This window comes from Urocitellus parryii, chromosome 5 (genome assembly GCF_045843805.1).
Source record: "Urocitellus parryii isolate mUroPar1 chromosome 5, mUroPar1.hap1, whole genome shotgun sequence".
NCBI classification, from domain to species: domain Eukaryota; kingdom Metazoa; phylum Chordata; class Mammalia; order Rodentia; family Sciuridae; genus Urocitellus; species Urocitellus parryii.
The window spans coordinates 137,970,020-137,993,572 of record NC_135535.1 but is presented as its reverse complement, the minus strand read 5'-3'; the positions used below and the strand labels follow the sequence as shown (position 1 = coordinate 137,993,572).

Here is a 23,553-nt window from a genome sequence, read left to right as displayed (position 1 = left end):
CCCTTGCTGCCATGGCTTTTAGATATAGCCTGGACTTTGCACAAGCTCTCAAATTCTCATTTACTCCTACAATTATATAACATTAAACTGATATTCAGTGTGCAAGGAAAAACATGTAATTGGGCGTACGTACGTGGGGGGTGAGGAGTGGGGGTGTGTTTAATCAACTCAACACTAGATGGCTCTAGTTACAAAACCAATGCATTTTTGAAAGCCTAAAACCCTGGACTCTTGTCATTCTGAAAACAGATGGATTCTAACCCACTCATTCAAATTCTGCTATCTTCCAAAGTCTTGCAGGCATTCAGAATAGTATGGAGCATTTATGTTTGTAATGTTATGAATTGCCAAAAGAGCAGGCATAAATCCTAGAAGTCCTTAGGGATAAAAACAAGAAATTGTACTGGCATAGCCTTGAAGGATGTATATTTAATTTGCTCTGTAAATATTCCACTTTATACCTGTATAGTACTCTATTATTTTTTAGTTACTTTCACATATATAAATTCATTTTATCCTCTCTGTAATCAAGGAGGGAGGTAAGGGAGGTAGATGTTTTCCTCATTCCAGGGCACTGAGACACAGGCAAAGGTAGAGGCTTACTCAAGGTTACACAGTTCCTAAGTGGCAATGTTGGGATTTGAACCCCAAGGTCCTGACTCCTGAGTCAGTGTTATTTTCTACACAACCAGCATGGAAAGGAACTGGGCTTTTGCCCTCCATTGTATTTCTGAAATAACACTTTTCATCTTTTAGCACGCACCCCTCTATTTAATTACATATTTCCACCTACCTAACAAAGTTCAAAAACTAAATGTTGAATTCCTAGAAAAATTAAAACCAATGAAGAAATATTTTAATGAGGTGGGAGAAAAAGAATGACCAACTTCATATCCTTAGTAATCTTTGGTTTGGGAATTATATTTATGGTCTCTGTTTGGCATCCTGTACTTCTCCTTCATAGTATGTATCACAACTATTCTGAGTTCATCATGAAAGTATTTGCTTCATGTACCCTCTATCTGCTCAGTTAACCACTGAATCACTAAAGACTACTGCAGTATTTGGCAAGCTTTTAAAATTGTGATCAATGATAAAAAAATAAAATTACAATATAACAACTATACACAGACACACAGGTACTTGAAAAAAACCTCATGAACAATGCTTGCCCTTTCTAGGTGCAATTCACTTTGGTATTTTCTATTCTATTTTTAATACATTGGATATAACCTACTTTATTGATTATACAGCTTACCAATAGACTCAACACTCATTTTAAATAATTATCCACCTAACAAAACTCTTTGTAGAGAGTAGTTCTTCAGTAGTTGTTTAGCGAATAAATAAATACCAGGCACTAACTGGGTTTATTTTTACAAAGTTAAAAAAAAAAAAAAAGACTTGGGCTGAGGACATGGCTCAATGGTAGAAGATTTGCCTGATATGCATGAGGTACTGGGTTCAATTCCCAGTGCTGCAAAACAAAAAAACAAAACAAAAAATCGTGCCATCCTAAGTACACTGAACTCCCTGTTTCTTGTCCCAGGAACACAGACTTTCACCTACATAGCGCTGAGTGTCGTCAGCTGGCCAGGCTTTCGAGATGAGCTGGGTTTAAAGGAGCTGGCTGTATCAATAACTAAGAAAACATCGAAGAAACCACGCAGCACACCAGCAAGAGTTTCTAAGAAAGACAGCAGGATGGCTCGGTGCCCCTAAGGGTCAGCTCCACACTGGGCAGTTCTGTAAAGAGCAAGAGAGCAAGCACACCTGAACCCCCCCCTATTTATTGGGGAGAATACATTTGATGGAGTATTCCACCCAAAGAAGGCAAGGGGTAGGGTTTTGAAGGGTGGAGTCTTGCTTGGTGATGTCTTGTGGTCAGCAGACTGAGTGACATCTTGGCAAGTCACACCCATCTCAAGTGCTGTGTGGGATCACAGGCAGAGAGAGAGGAAAGGCACATTTGTGTCCGCACAGCCCAATCAGAAGACAACGCCAGACCAGTCCCCTCCTATGCTCAAATGTGCGTGGTTCGAGACACCTGAGAAAAAGAAAAGCTGATCTATCATTTTCCACCTTATCTCCAACCACCGCATCCCTGTTGCTGTAAAAAAAAATGCTTTAGAAAATCAACAGCTATAACCTAACAATGCCATCAAATTCATTATGATCATAGGCTCCTATGAGCAATGCATGAATTGTGTTTTCCACATGACTGTAGTCCTGCCCCATTGACAGTCAGAACTTACAAATAAGGAACTGTTGTTGTATTTTTGTATCTAGTTTTTATGCGCTAAATTTTTACATCCCCAGTAAAATTCATATTTTGAATCTCTAACCCTCATTGCAAAATGTTAGATGAGTTCATGAGTGGGGGACCCTGGTTAGGACTATTCCCATTATTGAAAAAAGAGACTCAGGATTTCTTTTCCTGCATGCATGCACCTAGGCAGGCCATATGAGGATACACCCAAGAATGTGGCCCTACTGGTAATTTTGGACTTCTAGCCTCCAGAACTATGAGAAACAGATGTCTGAAGTTGAGTCCACCAGAGTGTGGTATTCATTTATAGCAACCTGAACTGAGACACTAATTAAAGCTAATAGCCCTGACTGAAAACGGTTCAAATTAGATTTCTCAGCTTAATGAAGTAAAAATGATACACATTCAGTAGAAACTGTACTTCAAATTTTCAATCTTGATCTTTTCCTGGGCTAATGATTTGCCATAGCATACTCTCTTGTAATGCTGGCAGTGGTAGTAAGCTACCGCTCCCAGTCAGCCTTGCAGTCAGAAGGGGACAAACCACCACTCCACACTGCATCATGTCACTAGTCTATGATGTTTTGTAGGTTAAGTATATTAAATACAAAATCAACTTAAGGTATTTTCAACTGATAGTGGGTTTACTGGGAAGTAACCCAGTGTAAGTCAAGGAGCCTCTGTAGAGTTCACTATTTTACCTGTTACATTTTGCTGTTTCTATCAGAAACCTAAAAGTCCCAACTTTCCTTTTTTTTTTTTTTTTCCCTCTCCACTTATCACTATCCAGGCAACCAACCAAATAAAGCAATTAAGGAAACCCTCCCAGGAATGTCACTCTGGACATATGAATCTGTCAGACCAAACTCAAAATAATTCCCCATTCATTTGGGAATCATTCAAACCTAGGCTGAACTTTCCCTGGAAAAAACAATAAGATTGCTTGGTGAAGGGATCTACTCTGAGGAAGTAGAAGGATATGACTCTCACATAACTGGCCGGATGGGACATGAATGCTTCCCTACCTCTCACTCCAAGAACACAATTATAAGGCAAAACAATTAAAGGGTGCTTTTGTTAGGCCCTGATATGCATTGCATTGGGAAAATATCAGGTAAATCAAAAAAAGTCTTTCTCATATTTAAGAACTGAAAACTGTGGGCAGAACTAGCATTCTTTTATCTCTACTTTGTGTGATCATAGATATGCTTAACTAGTACATCTTCCTCTGTCTATATTATAGAAGAATTGCTGGTTCTGTATTTTTCTATAAACAAAATGTTCTCTTAAGAGTTTGTTCCTAGAAAATTAAACTCCAAGTGAGATGATCTTCTAATTCTACTTTTGGAGCCCGTGGTTCACAACTCTTAAACCAATATTTATTCAAAATTGGGAAGGTTTCAGTTTTTCTTATTATTATTTTTTTTTCTTTTAAGTGGCCTTTTACCTTTCAAGATTTCCTCTACAGACTGAAGCCTTTACTAGAGAATTTAGTAGGTAGAGTATATCTTTTAAAAATTCCATTTCTCTACTCCTTAAGAAACACAGTTACCACTGAGATTTCACCAATGAACAATAGCATCACCCCTAACCCCAGTGTGCAGTTGATTGTTATGCTTTCTCAGAGATGAAGCCCTCTCAAAATCTGAATGAGCAGCTTGCATAAAAGGAAGAACATTTTCCTCAACCCCATCTGGCCTTTACCTGTCCACCTGGTTATGTAAATGCTTTGTGTATTTTCAGTTTGTAAGCCAACATCTATCCACATACTTGACCTAAAACACTGCACTTCACTCATGTAATACAGTGATAGAAAAACCATAAAACAAAGGAATATTCTCCTAAATTGCCTTAGCCTTAATATCACTTTGGCATAGTTAAAAAAAAAAAAAAACAAGGAAACTCAGATGAAGTAAAGCTTAGTTACCCAAATTGCAGTGAGTTCTACTTTTTAAATATTTAAGTCAATAAAATCCCTTCAAAGACTGTTTACCCCAATGTTTTTTAATGCAAAATACATTTCAGTTTTGCAAACAAGAAAGAAGAGTAGTTTTGTAGATTCCGTTTGGGTTGTAGTGACCCAATTATCTGGTCAAAGGGCTGCATGGATGCAAGAGACAGGGCGAGTTAAAGTTTAACTCCCAGGAATTGTAAACCAAACCTAAAGCCACTGAACCTTTGGAGTTTGATATGACGATTAGAACATAACCGGAGTGACACGTTGAATTCGCCATAATCAAGGAACCTTTTCCAGGTGGGGATCTCTGAAATTACTCAGGTATGGTCCACTCGGTTTGTTTTCTCTATTTCAATTTGGAAACTGTGCATTATGGTACTAGTGAGGATGCATGAAAACAGCTTTTACTCTCTTCTATTCCTAAACCTAATCTATGCTGCTATGTTTTGCTCCTTGATCTAAAACAAAAGTAGCTCAGGACTGTGGGGTCAAGAATGTGAGAATGCTCTGAGAAGTTTATTTAGCTCTAGCCAGACATCATGGAGAGCTGTGGTGGACTTCCTGTCCTGGTCCAAGGACCCTGGAAACAGAAATGTAATTAACAGGAAAAATAATAGTAACATCCCTGGCAGATTCGGAGTTCTCTATACAGGTCATAATTCCTATCATATTTTAGACTTAATGCATTCAATTATCTCCTTCACTACCACTACTATAAAAAAAGAAAACCTCGTGGTGAATTCTTGCTATTTCCTCTGCCATTACCCTGATAACCAAAAGAATGCCCTAAACTATTTGCTTTTGATTCTAGCAAAAAAGAAAACAAAAACAGTTATGGAAAATTACTGACATTTGTGTGTTAAAACTCAACCTTGGAGTGGCTAATTATTAGATAGTTGCCACAGTTTGGACAACTGTACTGTGGTGGATATATTTTTATGTTATCATTTTGTTCACCCCCAAAAAAGATGATTCATGTTCTTTCTTCAGAACATGATGTGCTCTGAAGAAAGAAACCCATCAGGGCATTTGACAGGATTATTCCATTCCTACCAGAAATCTCCTCAACTCTTTAATCGGAACACTTTTGTTTTATGATTACCCAAGTTAAGTTCCAAAATAGTTAAATAGATAAGTTTCTTTATTAAAAGAATTCTCAGATGAACATTGTGTATCTTCGAGAATATGAAGAATGCAATATTATATGTATATTATACTTTGCAAAATATGCACTCTTAAGTCCTACTCCATTTATAACTTAGGAGCATCAAAAGTGTGTTGCATTGGCCTGAAGCATTCTTTATAATATGATGGAAGCCCAGTGGGAAGATAGATCTGCAAAAAGAAGTGAAATCACTTACTTGTCAAAGTAGTAAGACTTTCTCCAGTTAAATACAGAGCAATAAACAAATGACTTACAGGGGTCATTCTTAAGGATGTTTTCTGGAATAACATTGATACTACCCATTTTAGACATTTTGTACATTTCACTGCTCCAATTTATTATTTATCAAGTGTAAGGGAAGTGAAAGGATAGTTGGCAAGAAAAAGAAATAAGTTGTTACGGGCAGACATTATGACACAATAGATCTAAAAATCACTGACTACTTTGTCATTTCCAGCAGGGCTAATACCAAGTTCGTTTTGCAGTACTTCAAATATCAACATATCCTACACTGTACTGAATGGTTAATAAGTGTAGCACAAAAAAAGCAACTCCATAGTCAAATAAGTTGAGGATATGGTGTTAAAGTGTCCTTCTTACTATTTGATATGAGTCTTTTGAGTAATAACATTGATTAAACACCATATTGGTTAAATGCAGTTCCAAGCACTCTCCATACATTTATCTCATGTTATTCTCAGAACAACCAGATGAGGTAGACACTATCATGACAAAACTGAGGTACAATTTACCTAAGGCTCACTGTCACCACTTAGCAAGTGACGGCTCCCCCCCCAGCCAGGTGGTCTTACTCCAGAACACTGATAGGGAGCTATTTGCATAAGTGCAGGGGATTTGCTATGTGTGTAAATAGGTCCATTCATTGTGCATAATCAAGACAGTATGAAGTGTTTTGTTTCCTAAGTTGGACAACAGAGTATCTTCTTCCAGGAATATTTATTGATGCTTCTCAGAACTGCTATTCCTTGGAACAGAGATTAAGGAAGAATAAATCATTTTTATAGCTCATGCCTGGCATTCATAGCAGCCAGAATCAATTGAAATCATCACTTTTGAAGTTATGGCAGTCAAACATGTCTAAGGTCCTTACATTCTCCATTTTCCATCAGCTATGCCTGGCTGAGAAGCTTTTCATAAAGAACATTGGACTTTTCTCCAGACAAAGCTGGTCAGAATGCTAGTTCCCAAATTCTCTTAGGCATATAAATTTGTGCATATTATTTGACTTTCTTGAGTCTCAGATTCCTCAAATGTGGAATGGGTATAAAATCTACTCCACAGAATTTTGTGACAATGAAATAAAATGATAAAGCAAAATAGTTAAGCACAGTCCCTGGAGCTTAGGAATTCAGTAAAACTCTCTTCCCTTTCTATTTCCCTATTTGTACCAATATCCAGAATAACTTCCTGAAACTTATCATTGGTTTTTACTAATGTTTGAACTTACCCAATAGTTCTTTTTTGTCAAAAAAATTCTATTAAAATAGAAAACTATGTAAATGATGAAGTTTTGAATGATTACAGATCATATTCCATTTATTCAGAGAAACAACCTTAATTTTTTTAATATTAGCACACACAGTGTATATTTTTATTTTAGAGAATGTTGCTCAAAACTCCCAAAGCCCAGCATACTTTTTGCTCAAACCCACAGGACACTCTGGTAAAAGTGTATACTCATTTCATCACACAGTCCGTTGATGTTAAAATTCTGTCTTAGTAGCTATCTTTTAAAATACTGTCATTTCAGGGCTGGAGTTGTAACTCAGTGGCAGAGCACTTGCCTAGCAAAAGTGAGGCACTGGCTTTGATCCTCAGAACCCCATAAAATAATAATAATAAATAAATAAAATAAAGATTTTTTTTAAATACTGTCATCTCTTAGAAAGCAGGGTAGTACTTTGGGTACTATTGCACAATGGCTTTCATTACCTTATGTGTGGATAAATGACTCAATAAGTTCAAACAAGACAGTATTGATCGACAGAGGATAAACACCATTTTATCTTATTCATGGAAACAGTAACCAGGCTCCTGTAAAGTGCAGTTCTAACAGTCCAAACTCCCCCAGGAAAAGTGGATGGAAAAGGAGCCCCATTCTCACTGTGACAGCCTTGTATTAGAAATCTAATTCCATCTGCTACTCGGCCTGAAACTATGAATCTAGGCAGTTATTATTAACAAATATTTACTACCAATTGGATCAGGAAAGTTAGTTTATAATTTTATGCCCTCAAACTCATTCCAACCAGTTTATCAGCCTTAAACACAATTTAGAATTTTTACCGTAATAAACTAAAATTTTGCATTGCATGTGTTTGGTTAATGCAAATCAAAAATTAAAATATAATGTCCCTCTTAACCCAAGGGATTGATTCCAGGACCCCTGAAGGGCACCAAAAATCTTCAGATGCTCCTGTATCTTATATAAAATGGCATAATGTTTGCATAGAGTTTACACATATCCCCCTTGCACTTAAATCATTTCCACTTGTTACACTTAATGCAATGTAGATGCTATTAAATAGTTGTTATATTGTATTGTTTGGGGAATATTGTTCAAGATAGAAGTCTGTATATTTTCAGTACAGGTGCAATTTTTTTTTCCAAATATTTTCAACCCACAGGGTAATTTGTAGATGGGGAAGCTACAGATTTATAGAGACAACTGCATTTTCTTTTGTAAAAAAATAGTTTTCTCTAAAATATCCTGATATCTTCAGCTTTTCAGTTGATTTTTAAAGGAATATAAGCTAAGCTTCTCCTTTGTAATTTCCATATATATATGGGTGAAATTTTGTGTATACAGGTATTAGAAATCATTTGGAAAACATCTTCCAGGTTTGCTTGTTTTAACAGGGGTCAGTCTCTGGTAAAGTTAGGAGGAAAGTAGTGATGAGGATGGAAGATAACTCCCTCTACTTTGCACAATTGTGTGCAGTGTTCTGCTCCAGTAAATGATACGACTAAAGAGAATTAGCACATGACAATTTGGCCAGACTGAATGTCTAAGTGAGCAAATTGGTTTGTAATTCTATAAAATTCCCTTTTCAATTATGTAGTAATGTCTTCCCTTCCTCCAACAATTAAAAACTAATCATTGTTTTGGGATGCCCAATTGATTTAAAGAACATTTGATCTAAGTAGTAGAATTAACTACTTGAGTTGCTTATTTCCATAGAATATTCTAGTTTATTAAAGTATTTCATACAGAAGAATTTATATGGACTTTTTAACGTCAAATTTCTTTCTAAACTTAATATGTCTTTACTTTAAGTTACCTGAGTCCATTTTTTCATCATCCCACGTGTACAAAACTAGTGACTTGGAAGATACCCTTGCCTCCTCTGTGTATGCAGCATAGTGCTGATGATGTGATGGGCCTTCAACTACTCTACTGAACACTAACTCATCTCTTGCTCAATCAAGATGCTAAATGAAACAATGAAGAGAGTACATAGTGTCCATAGTGATGTAAGAGAAAAAAAGAGTCCATGAAGAAAACATCCCTGAAAAGATGAAAGCCAGTCCAGATACTATAATACCCAGCGAAAGAAGTGAAGGAGTGATCATAAACAGGCTGTCAGGGGACTGGTGAAGCATTATGTACACATGTAATTGTGTTTCATTTCCAGTATCTTTAATGTTCTACTATTTATCTCTTTTATTGGGATTCTGTTTAGTGCTTATCTTTTCTGCTAGAAACTCACCATGAAGTAAAATGGCTTATTAGATATCCTTAGATCCTGATGCCTTTCATTATTTGCAGTAGAAGTTAGAAATCAGAATCTGATTCCATGGCAGAGGGGCAGGGGGAAATGTGCTGGCCCTCAGAGATGTCCATCCCAGACTTAATAGGACCAACCAGCCCTTCGTGACCTGGGCATTTATTCCCAACCAATTAATTAACCTTATAGTACTAATAATGATATTAATAATAACTTGAACATTCTCATCTAGCTTTGGCCAGGTGCCAGGGCACAATAGTGAACTCATTTATTCCTCCTATAAACTATATTCTACTGTTATGTCATTTTTCCAACCAAGAAGCTAAGGCTTAGGGATATGGTTAACCTTCTCAAACTAACAAGCTAATAAGTAGTGGAGGAGGAGTGAATCACAGTACCACCCTGCAAACCAAGGACAAATGGAATACTGAAAAGCATTGAGGCTTGGTAACAGAAAGAAACTGTGAGATCTTCTGGCAGAGTGAAGAGCTAAGTGAATTTCCCAAGAATAGAAGACACTTTTGATTAGGATAAGAAATCAAATGCAAAACTTCAACCCTCATGTGGGGCCTAGCCATTACAGCACCTCCCACTGCACTTTTTTTTTTTTGTACTAGGAATGAACAGAGGGGTGCTTTACCACTGAGCTAAACCCCCAGACTTTTCAATTTTATTTTATCTAATTTTTTGTGGGGAGGAATAGGGTCTTGCTAAGTTGCTTGGTGCTCCACTGAGTTACTAAGTTATTCTAACTTTGGATCCTCCTACCTCAGCCTCTCAAGTTGCTAGTATTACAGGCATACACTACTGCACCCCGCAGCATTTGTAAATCAACCTGATTATCTAAATTATAGGACACAGTATTAGTAGGACCTCCATGATTAAGAGGAAATCTACCTTAAATCCCTCCCTCCTTTCTATACCCACACCACAGACTGACACAGACATTCTATTAAAATATTCTTTTTTTTAATTTAATTGATTTTATTTTTTTAAAATACATGACAGCGGAATGCATTACAATTCTTATTACACATATAGAGCATTAAAAGATTCTATTAATTCTATTGAAGCCCATTTTGTGACTTGGGAGACAGGTTCAAATCACAGAGGAGACATGTGCAGGCAGGGGTGTTGTGGATATAGTACAGGATCTGCCCTGGAGATATTGCTGAACATACAAATAATTGTCTTGAAGGGCTTGGCTTCCTCATCTAAACTCTCTTAGTGTCTAAAGAGGACCTAGCACTTCCCATCTAGAGGACAAACCTTCTCCTCAGGGGAAAAATATCTGGGCTGCTAGGTCCATGTCTGCTAGCAAAGTCCCATATTAGACTGACCTAATTTGGAGCTTTAAATTAAGACTCAGGTGCTCCCATGAAGCAGTTCCACCAGCCAGAATAATAGGCTTAGGATAACAATGAGTTAATTTCCAGAAGTTTCTTGTTATAAGACAAGATGGTATTTCATTGTTAAAATATAGATTAGGTGGGGTGCAGGATGTAAGTGATGGGAACACTTCAGCCTAAAATCACTGAGCAGATGAACCAAGTTGGCAAAGCATGGTGGGATTGGTGCTCAGAAGTTCAGTTCTAATGACAGGTAAGGGAAAAAGTGGAACACTGGTCACCCAGGGTGACCAGAGAGGGATACAAGGGTCTGGAATGGCAGGTATTTGTTTGACCTTTGAGGCAGAATATACTTATTAAATGATTTTGATTTGTTATTAAAGTCATTTGAGCACCATACCAGATTCTAATTCCTCTGGGTCGCCTCCTTATTGTAACAGGTACTTACCACCAGTGCACTGGTGAGCTGGAATCACCCAGGGAATGCCATTATATGGCCCCTGAAGATAGTCTAAGGGGAAAAGCTCTAACACCTAGAAACTCATTTTATTTGCCTTTTCAGAAACAAGCCATAAAAATCAAATATTTTCTATAATAATAATAATTCAGTAACCCAGAATTGTAAAGTCTTCTCTAAAGACCAATGATGGTTAGTGCTGGAATGGCAGACAGAAACAGAATGTATGTTAAAGTAGGAGATTCTAGACCCAAAATGCCTAGGTTCAAATTCTGTCCCCACCGTTTGCTATTGTGTGACCCTAAACAAGTTATTTACCTTGTCTGTGCTTGTTTTCTCTTATGTTAAAGTTGGGAGTGTTTCAAGAAGTAGATCAGATATTATATATGAAGTTCTTAGAATAATACCAAGCAAGTGTGCATAACTCTTAGCTATTGTAGCTATTATTCCCATCAAATTTCTGTTTGGTAACAAAATGCTGTAATAGAAGAAAATGGTTATTAGAGATGCTGTGAGATGAAACTGTAGAGGATAGTTTTTAGATTGGAATAAGGTGGCTGAGAAATTAATTAGAACCTCACCATTGATATGTAGTGCATGCTTGGAAAACAAGAATGAATGAAAAATGCACTCATTAAAACATCAAGTCTCTGTAATGTGCTACATAAATAACTGGTACCAGGATTATCGACAAAACACAGCAGACACCTGCTTCTACATTGGCATTTCATGATTACCACTTCAGCTGTTTATATATTCATTTAACTATTAAATATATGCAAAGAAATCCTACTCTTCTTATTAAGCTATACCATTTTAGAATTCTAAATTCAATGCAGAGTGCCCCTGAGTTCAATTCCTGGTACCCCTCACCCCCAAAAGATTCCTTTTTATACTCACTCCTGTGTTAATGAATATTTTCAAAATTTGAGTTTTAAATGGGAGTTTTTAGGGGTCTTTTTTGTGGGGGTACCAGAGATTGAACTCAGCAGCACTCAATCACTGAGCCGCATCCCCAGCCCTGTCTTGTGTTTTATTTAGAGAAAGGGTCCCACTGAATTGCTTAGCACCTTGCTTTTGCTAAGGCTTACTTTGAACCCGCAATCCTCCTGCCTCAGCCTCCCAAGCAGCAGGGATATTCCTGGCACTTGAATAATTACAAGAAGATAGAAATCAGATTAATCAGTGTTCTCCAGAGAAAGACAAGTAATAGGGTGTTTGTTTGTGTGTGTGTGTGTGTGTGTGTGTGTGTGTACACACGTATATTTATTATATCTATAGATTTATTATATGAAATTGGCTCATAAGATTATGGAAGAAGAAACCCCAAGACTTGTATTCAGAAAACAGAGGAAACCTGAGGAGCCAGTGAGGGGGCAGTCCAAGTCCAAGGCCTGAGAGCCAGGGCAGCCAGTAGTATAAGTTCCCATCTTGAAGCTGACAAGCTGGAGACTCAAGAAGTCAAATTTTCATCTTGAGCAACCCACTGGGAGTTTCCTTTAAGTGTTGTTTGTTCTACAGAGGTCCTCAGTTGATCCATGAGGCCACTCACATGAGAATGGCACATCCCTTAACTCAGTTTACTAATTCAGACTTTAATCTCATCCAGAAACGTTCTCACAGACACTCTAAGAATAACATGTGACCAAATGTCTGGGCCCTCAGAGGCCGAGTCCAACTGACATATATGATTAACCCTCCCCGTGTCATTTTGAGGGGAGTTGCAGCTGCTCATGTTGTCTGCTCCATGTCTGTCCATTGTGTCCCCGCTACCCGCCCTTTTCCCCAATGCATGAACAGTTCCCATATGTTGTTAAATTTTCCCAAGATCATTTTTGGATTAAAAAAAAATAACAACAAAAAACATCATTCACCTCTCAGTCTTTGTGGTTGACAAGTACAAGTCATCTATGAGTATCCCAGTCTCAAGGTTTCTAACCTTCTGGTCTAAGTTCTGTAGCAAACTATTGGTGATACAACTGGTTATACAAGAGATGTACAGAGGGGCTTTTTTGTGGTGTTCTGCTGCCAGGAGTTCATTCACCCCTCTGTATATGGGTGTGATGAGGACCACACGATTGCTAGTGTATTCATACATGCATACATACAAAACCACACACACACACACACACACACACACACACACACACACACCTTATGGAGCAGGGAGAAAGGGCATAGAAAGGGAGAGCACTGAGTAGGAATACATGTGTACAGAAAGTGGGAAAATGAGATCCAGGCTTGCCAAGCCTCCTGCATTGGAGATGGATTCAGATGTAGGAATTCCTAGAACTGCTCAGGTGCTTCACAACATCCTGACCCAACTGCTTCCTCCATCTGCTCCTCCCTCTGCTACAAACCTTCCTCATCTCTTTCCTCTGCCTTTGCTTTTCCTCCATTCACAGAGCCAAAAGAAATAGTTTTATGCATATGGTGTTAATATAAATATCTTCTTAGCCAGGCATGGTGGCAGCACACCTGTAATCCCAGTGACTCGGGAGGCTGAGATATGAGGATCACAATCCTAGGTACAAAAAAAAAAAAAAGAAAGAAAGAAAGAAAATAAATATATAACATATATGTTACACATATATAACACATAAATATGTATGTTATATGTGTGTGTATATATGTGTGTGACATATATGTGTGTATGTGTGTATATATATAAAGATATATATATGTATATATAAAGATATATATATAAAGATATGTATATATATTAAAGATATATATCATATATATATATACACAAAAGATATATAAAATATATATCTTTTTTTTCTTGGTTGGTCCTCAATGAAACCAAGTTGAAAACAAGTCAGTGGAGCCAGAATATAGTTAAGAATGGGGTTTTTAATTTTTGTGAGGTAGTTCCAGGTCCTTATTTCTAAATGCCAGCAATTTGGTAAACACTTACTTATTAAAAATTATGAAAATGTAGACAAAATGGAATAGAGACAATATGGAATCATTCTTTCTTTTCTCCTGTAGTCCAGTCTCCACCTTTCTTTTATATATATATATATATTTTTTTCCTTCTTTTTAATAAAAATTTTTGTGTGAGTATCCATTCTATTTGGCAGGTAGGAAAAATTCAATTACTCTGGGTTGTTTTGTTTTGACGTTTAACACGTATAGATCAGAGCTTCGGTAAGCTGTTCTAAACTCCGCTGCATATTATCGTCACCCAGGGAGCTTTAAAATATACCATTTCCTGGGCCTCAGGCCAGATCAGTTGAATCAGAACCCTGCAGAGTGGAGAGGACACCTGAGCACCGGTGACTGTGACAGGAAGCCAGGCAGGAGGTCTGTTCCTGGGGCATTGCTCCTGCATCTCCCTCCTGTTGTCAGCTCGCTCTCATTCTTTGGTGATCATTTTGTGCCAGTAGGGAGTATGTGCTAATAGGGGTACAAAGATAGGGCCTTAAAGCAAGTTATTGAAGTCACAGTTAAAGAATCTACTCAAACTGGACGTTGCCTCTGAGCAGATTACAGTGAGCCTTTTGTTGTTGTTTGGTTTTGTTTGTGGGATGGAACCCCGGGGTACTCTACCACAGGACTACATCCTCATCCCTTTTTTTATTTTTAATATTTTATTTTTTAGTTATAGTTGGCACAATACCTTTATTTTATTTATTTATTTTTGTGTGGTGCTGAGGATGAAACCCAGGGCCTCTCACATGCTAGGCAAGCGCTCTACTGCTGAGCCACAACCCCAGTACCCCCATCCCTTTTTACAAATTTTAAAACTGGGTCTCTTTAAGTTGCTCAGCTGAGTCTCAAATTTGCAATCCTCCTGCCTCAGGCTCCCAAGTAGCTGGGATTCAGTCGCATGTGTCAGTGCTCAGCTAGTGAAGTTGTTTTTGAGATTATGAAAAAACAAAGGAAGCCTAGAGTTAATGGACTGAATGTGACTTGCTAAAATTGAAAAACACTTGTAGTTAAATCTCAAAATCCTATTTTGACAAAATGTGCAAAAATAATGCCTCCTCTGCTTGCCTTTCCCTGTTTAATTTCCAGTTTCAAGCAAAACCACAGGGATTTGATATCTAAAGGGCATTTTAAACAAATAAGTAACATAATACCTTTTGAAGCAGATAAAATATACTTCTACCATATACACCTAATGAGAATATGCTAAAAAGCAGAAGTATTTGTATTGGACCATAAATCACATAATTTTATGCAGATTTCTAAATGAAAACAAATAGTTCTATTTGAAATTTTTCTTCAAACAGACAAACAAAAAAAAAAGGATTTCTAGATGTCAAAAAAAATTGTTTTTCAAGAAGCTTGATCTGTGGACCAGAAAATTATGCTTAACTTTCCCAAGAGTTCTGGGAACTTTTTTTTTAAATAAATGTGTATCTCATTCCTGATTTTGACATAGTAAAAAAAAAAAATAGGAAAACATGTCTTCCATCACACTTGCATGCTTTAATGCCCTGATTTAGGCCCCTGTGTATCCACATGTATACTCAAACATATGTGTATATATACACAGGCAAAATTGCAACACAATAATCATTTGTCTGTTATACATCTGCTTGTTCTTTTTCTCTGATAAAGAAGTTAGTAGCTCCAATGATATCTTTCCCCTGATATAGTTTTATTTTTCTCTATAGATATTTTTACTGCAATACAATTTCCCCAGTATCTTGGGTTTTGCTATTTTAAGTTACTCTAGTTAGGATTTGGAATGATTCCAAATAGGTATTTATATGGATTGTAAACATCAACAAACAGTAATGGAGTATCACTTGCCCTATACATTTCTGCAAAAAAAAAAATTAATTATGTATTTCAAAAGTTGTGTCTATCAGTGCTGCTTTCAACAACAGTTAATATCTTGTCTTAAAAATACAGATAGAGAGGGCTGGGATTGTGGCTCAGCGGTAGAGCGCTTGCCTGGCACAGGCAGGACCCAGGTTCTATCCTCAGCACCACATAAAAATAAAGGCATTGTGTTGTGTCCATCTATATCTAAAAAATACATATTTTTAAAAAAATACAGGTATAGGACTGGGTATTGGCTCAGTGGCAGAGTGCTTGCCTAGCATGTGTGAAGTCCTGGGTTTGATTCTCAGCACCACATGTAAATAAAAAAAGAAAATAAAGGTCCATCAATAACAACAACAACAACAACAAAAACAACGCATCTTCTAAAAAAAATACAGTATACATTTCAGATACAATCAGCAACTTCTTTGCCATGAGTGTCACCAAAGAAACAAAGGGAAAATAAGGAATTAAAGAATGAAAGAGAGTGAGAAGTAGGAGGCGAAAAAGGAATATATGGACATTTGAAGGGGGAGAGTGTAAGACTCCGATCCCAAAGTAGCTGTGCTGGGCTGTGAGAGGCAATTGTGGTTTTGGCTGGCTATCACCCACCAACCCATCAGATATTTGATCCATAATGGACTTCTTTCTCTGGCTATCATCTATAGTCTAGAAGAACTGAAGATCAATAGCAAAAACAAAAAGCAAAACAAACAAAAAGAAAACCCCCAATACTTTAATTAAAATAAAAGAATAAAAATAATAGGTCAGATCCTGACAAGTGACCTATTACATGGAAAACCATGTAGAAACTACTATCTGCAGGGGGTGATGTTTGGGTGAGATACATGCAGCTCAGTGCATAGGAGATAGCTGTTCAATACCACATGTCTATTTTTTACTACGTCTGAAAGGGGTCAAATGCCTGGTCCAAGTGAATCATCAGACAAGCCATCTCCAACCAATTAGTCAAAGGAGTTATTATAAAAACTCATTTTCAGTTCAGTCAAGAACTAAATTACATAGTGCTTCAAATGGCCAAGACTCTGTGTCCCCATGGAACAGAATGCAGACTCACAGTTCATCCTCATCGACTTCTTTATGGTACCCTGTGTCCTTCATAGCAACACTTTAAGGGAAGCAGGAAATATAAGCTACTCTCTGATCACATTTTTTAAGGTGAAGAAACTGGAAATAAGTAAAATTTAGTAATTAAGAGCACAGATGGGACTGGAGTTGTGGCTCAGTGGCAGAGTGCTTACCTCATATATGTGAGGCACTGGGTTCAATTCTCAGCATGGCATATAAATATGAACAAAATAAAGGTCCATCAATAACTAAAAAAAAAATTTAAAAAGAGTATAGATGCTGCCCCCAGAATACCTAGATTCAGATCATTTGCCTGTAACTTGTTACCTGGGTGATCTTGGGCACAATAACTCACCTTTCTCTACCTTGGCTTCTACCTATAGCATGGAAATAATAAGACCCATCTCACTGAGTTCTTATGAGATTAAATGGATCATGTTTTACATTTTTAAAATATTCCATATAGTATGTGTTCAGTAAATATGAACAGTGCTTATTATTATTATTTAAAATCTTTTAAAATTTTGCCAAATAAGCAAAAAATGATATCTTGTTTTTTTTTCTTTTAATTAGTACTTTTCTTATCACTAAAGATCATCATAAATAAATCATAAGTTTATAGGTTATTATTATTTCTTTTTTCTGTGGATTGACTCTTCATGCCCTCTGCTCTTTGTCCACTGGTGGGCGAGTCTTTTTGTTATTCCTTGAAAAGCACTCTTTTCAAATTACAGATATCATTCTCCTTTTATTTAAATAGCAATCATTTTCTTGTAGTTTGTGACCTCTTTTTAACTCATCTTGCCCTTACAGAAGTTTGTGATTTCAATGTAGTTAAGTCTATTAGTCTTTTCATAATGGCTCTTTACATGCTTAGTTTTTAAAGGTTATTTCTTTAATCCACTTAGAATTTTGTCATAGATCATATGCCAACTTTCTCTCTTTCTCAAATTGTCTATGATTTCCCTATGATTTGAAATAGAATCTGTTGGCAAATTCCAATATAAACAGAACCATGGGTCTGGGCTTTTTATTCCATTGCACTAATTTGCCTATTGTTATGCCTGCTTTATTTTTTTTCTGTTGAGCTGAATAGGCTGGTTCAAAATCATTCTATTCTTTTAATATACTTCCTAGCATTTATTGCACATTTTTCCTGCGGGATGAAATGTAGAATCAATTGATCATATTGGAAACTAATTGTATTTGGATTTAAATTGGAATTGCATTAAACTAATAATTTTTTTAAAAACCAATACTTTATAAGCCTTTCATTTAACCAGGCCTTTAGATCTTTCAGTAGAATTTTATCATTTTTTTCATAAAGGTTTTGACATTTTTACTTTTATCTTTGATACTATTTGATCCATTTTCCTTTTCCTAATTCCTTTAGTTGAATGTTTAGTTATTTTCAGTGAAGTTTTCTTTTTGTTTGTTTTCTAATAAATGTTAAATACTTTCCTCAGAATAAAATCTTGACCAGATTTCATAATGAAAAATGTCACATGCTTTCCTTAATATTCATTTATTAATATAATTTTGTTTTCATTTTTTAATTGTAGGAACTATATATCATAGAAAGCTTAAAATAATTAAATAAGCAAAGATAAAGAAAATAAAAATAATTCATTAAGAACTACTATCTGTGATGAATATCATTGGCATTTTGATAAGGTTTACATTGAATCTGTGTAACACTTCTGGTAGTATGGCCAGTTTGATAATGATAATACCTATCCAAGAACACAGAAGGTCTTTCTATCTTCTACAGTCTTCAATTTCTTCCTTCAGTGTTATATAATTTTCATTATAGAGGTCTTTCACCTCCTTGTTAAAGTTATTCCAAAATTATTGGGTTTAGTTTGCATGGTTTTCTTTTTTTTAAGTTATTGTGAATGGGATGGGTTTTTTTTTCTTTTTTCAGCCAATTCATTAATGTAGTATACAGGAAAGTGATTGATTTACATATGTTAACCTTGTATTCTATTACTTTGCTAAAGTTGTTTGTCAGCTCTATAAGTCTTCTGGAGTTTTGTGGACCTTCTAAATATGAGATCATTTCATCAGCAAATAGATAATTTGACTTTGTTTTGTATCCCTTTAATTTCACATAACTTCAAGTTAGGCATCAGTGTTATATTCTTTTTTAAAAATAGGAAACCAGGTTTCAGAAAAATGAAAAATCACTGTGGCAGAACTGAAATTTAATTGCAAGCTTATCTTCTCCAAAAATGTGGACACTGTTACAGAGGAGAGTTGTCAATAATTTCAAGTAAAAGCAATATATTCATTACAAACAACTTTCTTTTCTCTATTTTAAAGCTTGTTCAGGTCCAAACTGACACAGTCCAAATTGATGCATGATTTTTTACTAATGCTTTAAGAACATAGAGGAGATTCTGGTCAATTTTCTTCTGAAATCTATTACATTAACAAAAATTGAGATTTTTGTGTGATGTTATTATGATTACATTTTGGAATTCTATGTATGCATATTCTATATTACTTTTGCTATGCTTCATAATGTGTGTCCAAATGAAGAGCTAACACATTCACTTCCAAAATACACCTAAGACCCATTTGTAAACATTTTTCCAAATTGAATATTACAGATAATTTATATTTCTTTGTATCAAGCAACAGAAAGTTCTATTTACTTAGCATCATCAAGCAAACACATGAACTTTGGTCACAAATCCTTCACAAACTGCTTCAGTACAATCTGGAATGTACTGAAAAATTCCCAGGAGATACTAAAAGGCTAAAATTCATGCTAAACCACTTATACCATATTCATGTTGCATAAGGGTTATGTCCAACTACAATCATGAAATATTACAGCATAAAACATTAGGGAAAGAGTGGATTTAGAAAAGTCCCAATAGTTAGTAAACCCATCAACAACTTGAAATGCACATGGGGCATAATGTCACCTTCAGCCCTAAGAAGCACCCTTTAGTTACAAAAGAACATCACTCCACTATGGACCAAGACAGAAGGAGTCTTTCTTCCCAGTTTCTTTGTCTTCCAAAAAATCAAATCAAAATAAGTAATATAGTAAATATAATAATAATAGAACTCCTTCACTTGCTAATACTAATTTATCTACAGCAGGTATATAGCAAATATTAAATTAAGATTTATTGATATTTTTGTTAAAGTTGAGGATATTTATTTTATTTTATGTTCAACCAAGATGTCCCCACACTTTAATTCCCCAACTTTATCTCCTTTTTGTTCTCTGCCTTTCACAACTGTCATTTCTGCCTTCGCCTCTGAAGCCTATCCTTCTTTGACTCTTTATGTACTTTCCGGGCATGTATTTCTCTTACTTGTATCTCATATCTTGATCAATTTACCATTTTGAGAGATTTTTTAAAAAATAAAACAAAAATTTTCCCCCACTTTCTCTGTTTCCCTAGTTGCCCATGAATGTTCCACTGAGGTAAAACATTCTTTCATTGCCATAACTTATGAGAAGTCTAGATAACAAACCTCATTTAAAATTCTCTCCTGGTTTTCCTTCATAACTTGTTCTCCATGTGGCACCAATTTTTAAGTACAAGATAAATGAATTTCCTCTTTCTAGACAAGGGTTATAATTATGGAACAAAATATAATATCCATCTGAAAGAAGTGAATTTAGAAAATTTAGAATTTTCTACCCCACACCTAGTCCTCTCTTCTAACTTCCTTCTCCTCTCTGCCTCCCTGACACTTTCCTGAACCAGATCCCATTGGTACCTAAGTCCATCAGGGTCAGGAACAGCAGCTCTGACCTTGCCCAACATTGAACTCTGGAAATTTCTATTGAGCAATTTAGCAAAGTGATGAAGTGAGCTGTTCATTGTAATCCTCCCCTAACTTTCAAAAAGGCAGAAATCTTAGACTCCAACTTCTCGGTCTTTCTTTTCTTAATCAAATGGGCACTGGCATTACACATATAGAATCAGAACGTCTAAAGAAGAAAAGTGTATCCAAATACCAACTTGAATTTCAATCACCTTGCACTTGAAAATGCTTACTTTTCTTTTTTTTCTCTCATAAATACAGTGATAGAAGAATAAATGCAGAGAAACCATGAAAACCAATTTCTCACATAAATCAAGTTTGTTCCGGGATGAAACTTTCAGGAATAGACTGGTAAAAAGAGAAACAATAAGTCTTAGGACATTAGATGTAAGTTAATTTTATTTCTGAGTGAACACAAGTCACTGTAATTTATAAAATTACTGATTCAAAGTCTTTCATTTGTCCTGCAAGTGTCTGTGGAGTACTTAGTGGAACATCCATCTTAACCTTTTGGGTAAACAACAATGAGTACAAGATAGATACCACATTTAGCAAGTTCACAGTTCAGTGAGAAAGACAGACATGGAAGCAAATAATTATAGCACTGTGTGCAACCAGGGAGGGCTGTACAGGCTTTCTTTAGAGCATTGAGGAACTGACAATGTTATCCACAGAGGCTGTCAGAGACAGCATCACAGAGCAAACATCAAATTTAAAAGGATGAATAAGGCCAAGCAGTGAAATTGGGAGACTTGGGAAGCAAAGAGTATTTCAAACAGAGAGGCTGAAGGTACAAGAAGGAACAGAACACTGAATGAGGGGCATGTGAATGGCTGGAAGGGGACTCTAGAATCTAATGCTGGAGGGACAGTGTTCATGATAAGAACTTGGGTTTTTATCCTCCCCATAAGTGAATAGATAGTGTTATACTGTTATCATAAAGGTGAATAATTATGATAACAGCATGACACAATAGCTAACATCAGTTATTAAACGCTAAAACCATTGTTATTTTACGTGTAAATATTTAATCTTCAAAAGAGCTATAAAGTAGGAACTATAGTTATCTTAGTTTTTTATATATAACGAGATTGAGGCTCAGAGAGCTTTACCTGGAAGCAGAAGAATAAAAGAGATCGTGTTCATATCGTAGGTTTGGTGATGAGCATACTCTGAAACCAAGAATTCAATCTCTAAGAAAAGAGGAATGGGAAGATCCTGACCACAGATGACCAAAAGTTGGCAGCGACAGAGGGGACCTCTGGCTTTTCACATGACTGGTTCCTCTCTTGCCCCATTTTTAGAATGAAAATAACAAGGAAGAAGGGAAAAGGAAGGAAATGATGCAAGGAAATGATGACCTCTCCAGGAGGCCCCTTCTAGAATCAACTCCTTTCTGCCTCTGTCCTCCAAAATGAGTTAGTAGCAGGAAGTCACATGGCCATGAGTTATGCAGTCCTGCTGGAGGACTTGCTGTGTGCTAGACCTAAACTGAATGCTTCACAGGTGTTTTCTCCTTTGTCTCCACGGCAGTATCATCCACAGCTTGTTATCCCATTTCACAGATGAAGATGCGGATGCCCAGGGAGGATGTATGAATGTAAGATTCTTTCCTGTAATGCTGACTAAAACTCTCCTCCATCCAACTTCCATTTTTCTGGACGTTTGTTCTCTTCTCATCTGTATAACAGTGCTCTTCCTCAAATCCACACAAATTCTTATTGCAGAGTCTCTGGATTTAGAGTTGAGGTGCTCCTTCTATAGTTGGGGACTACTTTGCCTCTCTCTTTCTCCTCTTTCTGGTGTCATATGTTTTTGCCTAACACTAATCAGTCATGTCCCATCTGCCAGGGGCTCTTACAAAACCCCTTCAATTCATTACTCATGTAATATCCATAGAAACCCTGAGAGAGGTACTATGATTGCCTCAGTTGAGGATACTGAGACAGAGAGGTTAAGAAATCTGCCTGGAGAATTCAGTAAGGAACACAATAAGGATGCAAACCCTGAAAATCTAGTTCCTGGGTCTGGATTCCTATTCAGACCTTTTCTCCTTGATTTAGTAGAACTTGTGCAGCTGGCCAATCACTTGTTCTCAAAATTACTTGGCTTTCAGACCATCTCACTCAATTGGTTCTTATCCTATCTTTTCCTATCTTTTTTTTTTTTTTGCCATTTCACTCAATTGTCTTTGATAGTTCCTTATTACATGCCAACTTCTACAAATTGGACTCCAGAGATCAGTCTTTCACCTATTCTCTACACTCAGTCCTTAGATGATCTCATCCAGTTTTACAGCTTAAATATCACCTCTACATGGATAACCTCACAGTCAGCCTCACCTTCCCGGGACTCTCCCAGAAATGCAGACTCATATCCACCTGCCATCAACTTAGTTCGTGGCAAAACATGTAGAATGTACCTCTCCAAGGAACTAAAATGAGCATGCCCAAACTGGAGACCCTGCTTTTCTTCCTTCCAAACTGAATGTCATTCTGGATTCTCATTTCCTCCCACACAACACATCCAATCAGTCCGTAAAATATATCCAAAATGTGTCCACTTTTCACAGTCACCACTGTCTCCACACCAGTGCAAGCCCTTCTCATCTTTTTCCTAGATGGAGCAATGGCTTCTGGTATATCTCTTGCTTCTCTCTCCCATCTCCACCAGCTAGAGTGAGGTAAGTGAGGCAAATAAGATGTTTATCTCCAGAATGAAATTTAAAGGAACACCCAAAAACTCAGTAATATAGACAAAATGATATATTAAGGCAATACTTTTCAGTTAAACCAATGCAAAAATAATTCATAATGAATGAAACAGTGAAATTTTAAATAAAATCAGGACTAGACTCTGTATTTGCATTACTTGCCTCCCTATAATATAGAACTGTTCCCAGCCCAGTTCTACTCCCTTCCATGTATTCACAACAGTCACAGTG

The 23,553-nt window shown here is 36.5% G+C and overlaps 1 protein-coding gene across 1 annotated transcript in view; it reads left to right on the top strand.

Moving 5' to 3' along the window:
• The first annotated feature begins 8,980 nt into the window (after positions 1–8,980).
• Positions 8,981–23,553, top strand: part of A1cf (APOBEC1 complementation factor) — a 64,368-nt gene continuing 49,795 nt past the window's right edge. The window contains exon 1 of the mRNA XM_026410549.2: positions 8,981–9,026. The gene's annotated coding sequence lies outside the window, so the exon portion shown is untranslated. The remainder of the gene's footprint in view (positions 9,027–23,553) is intronic.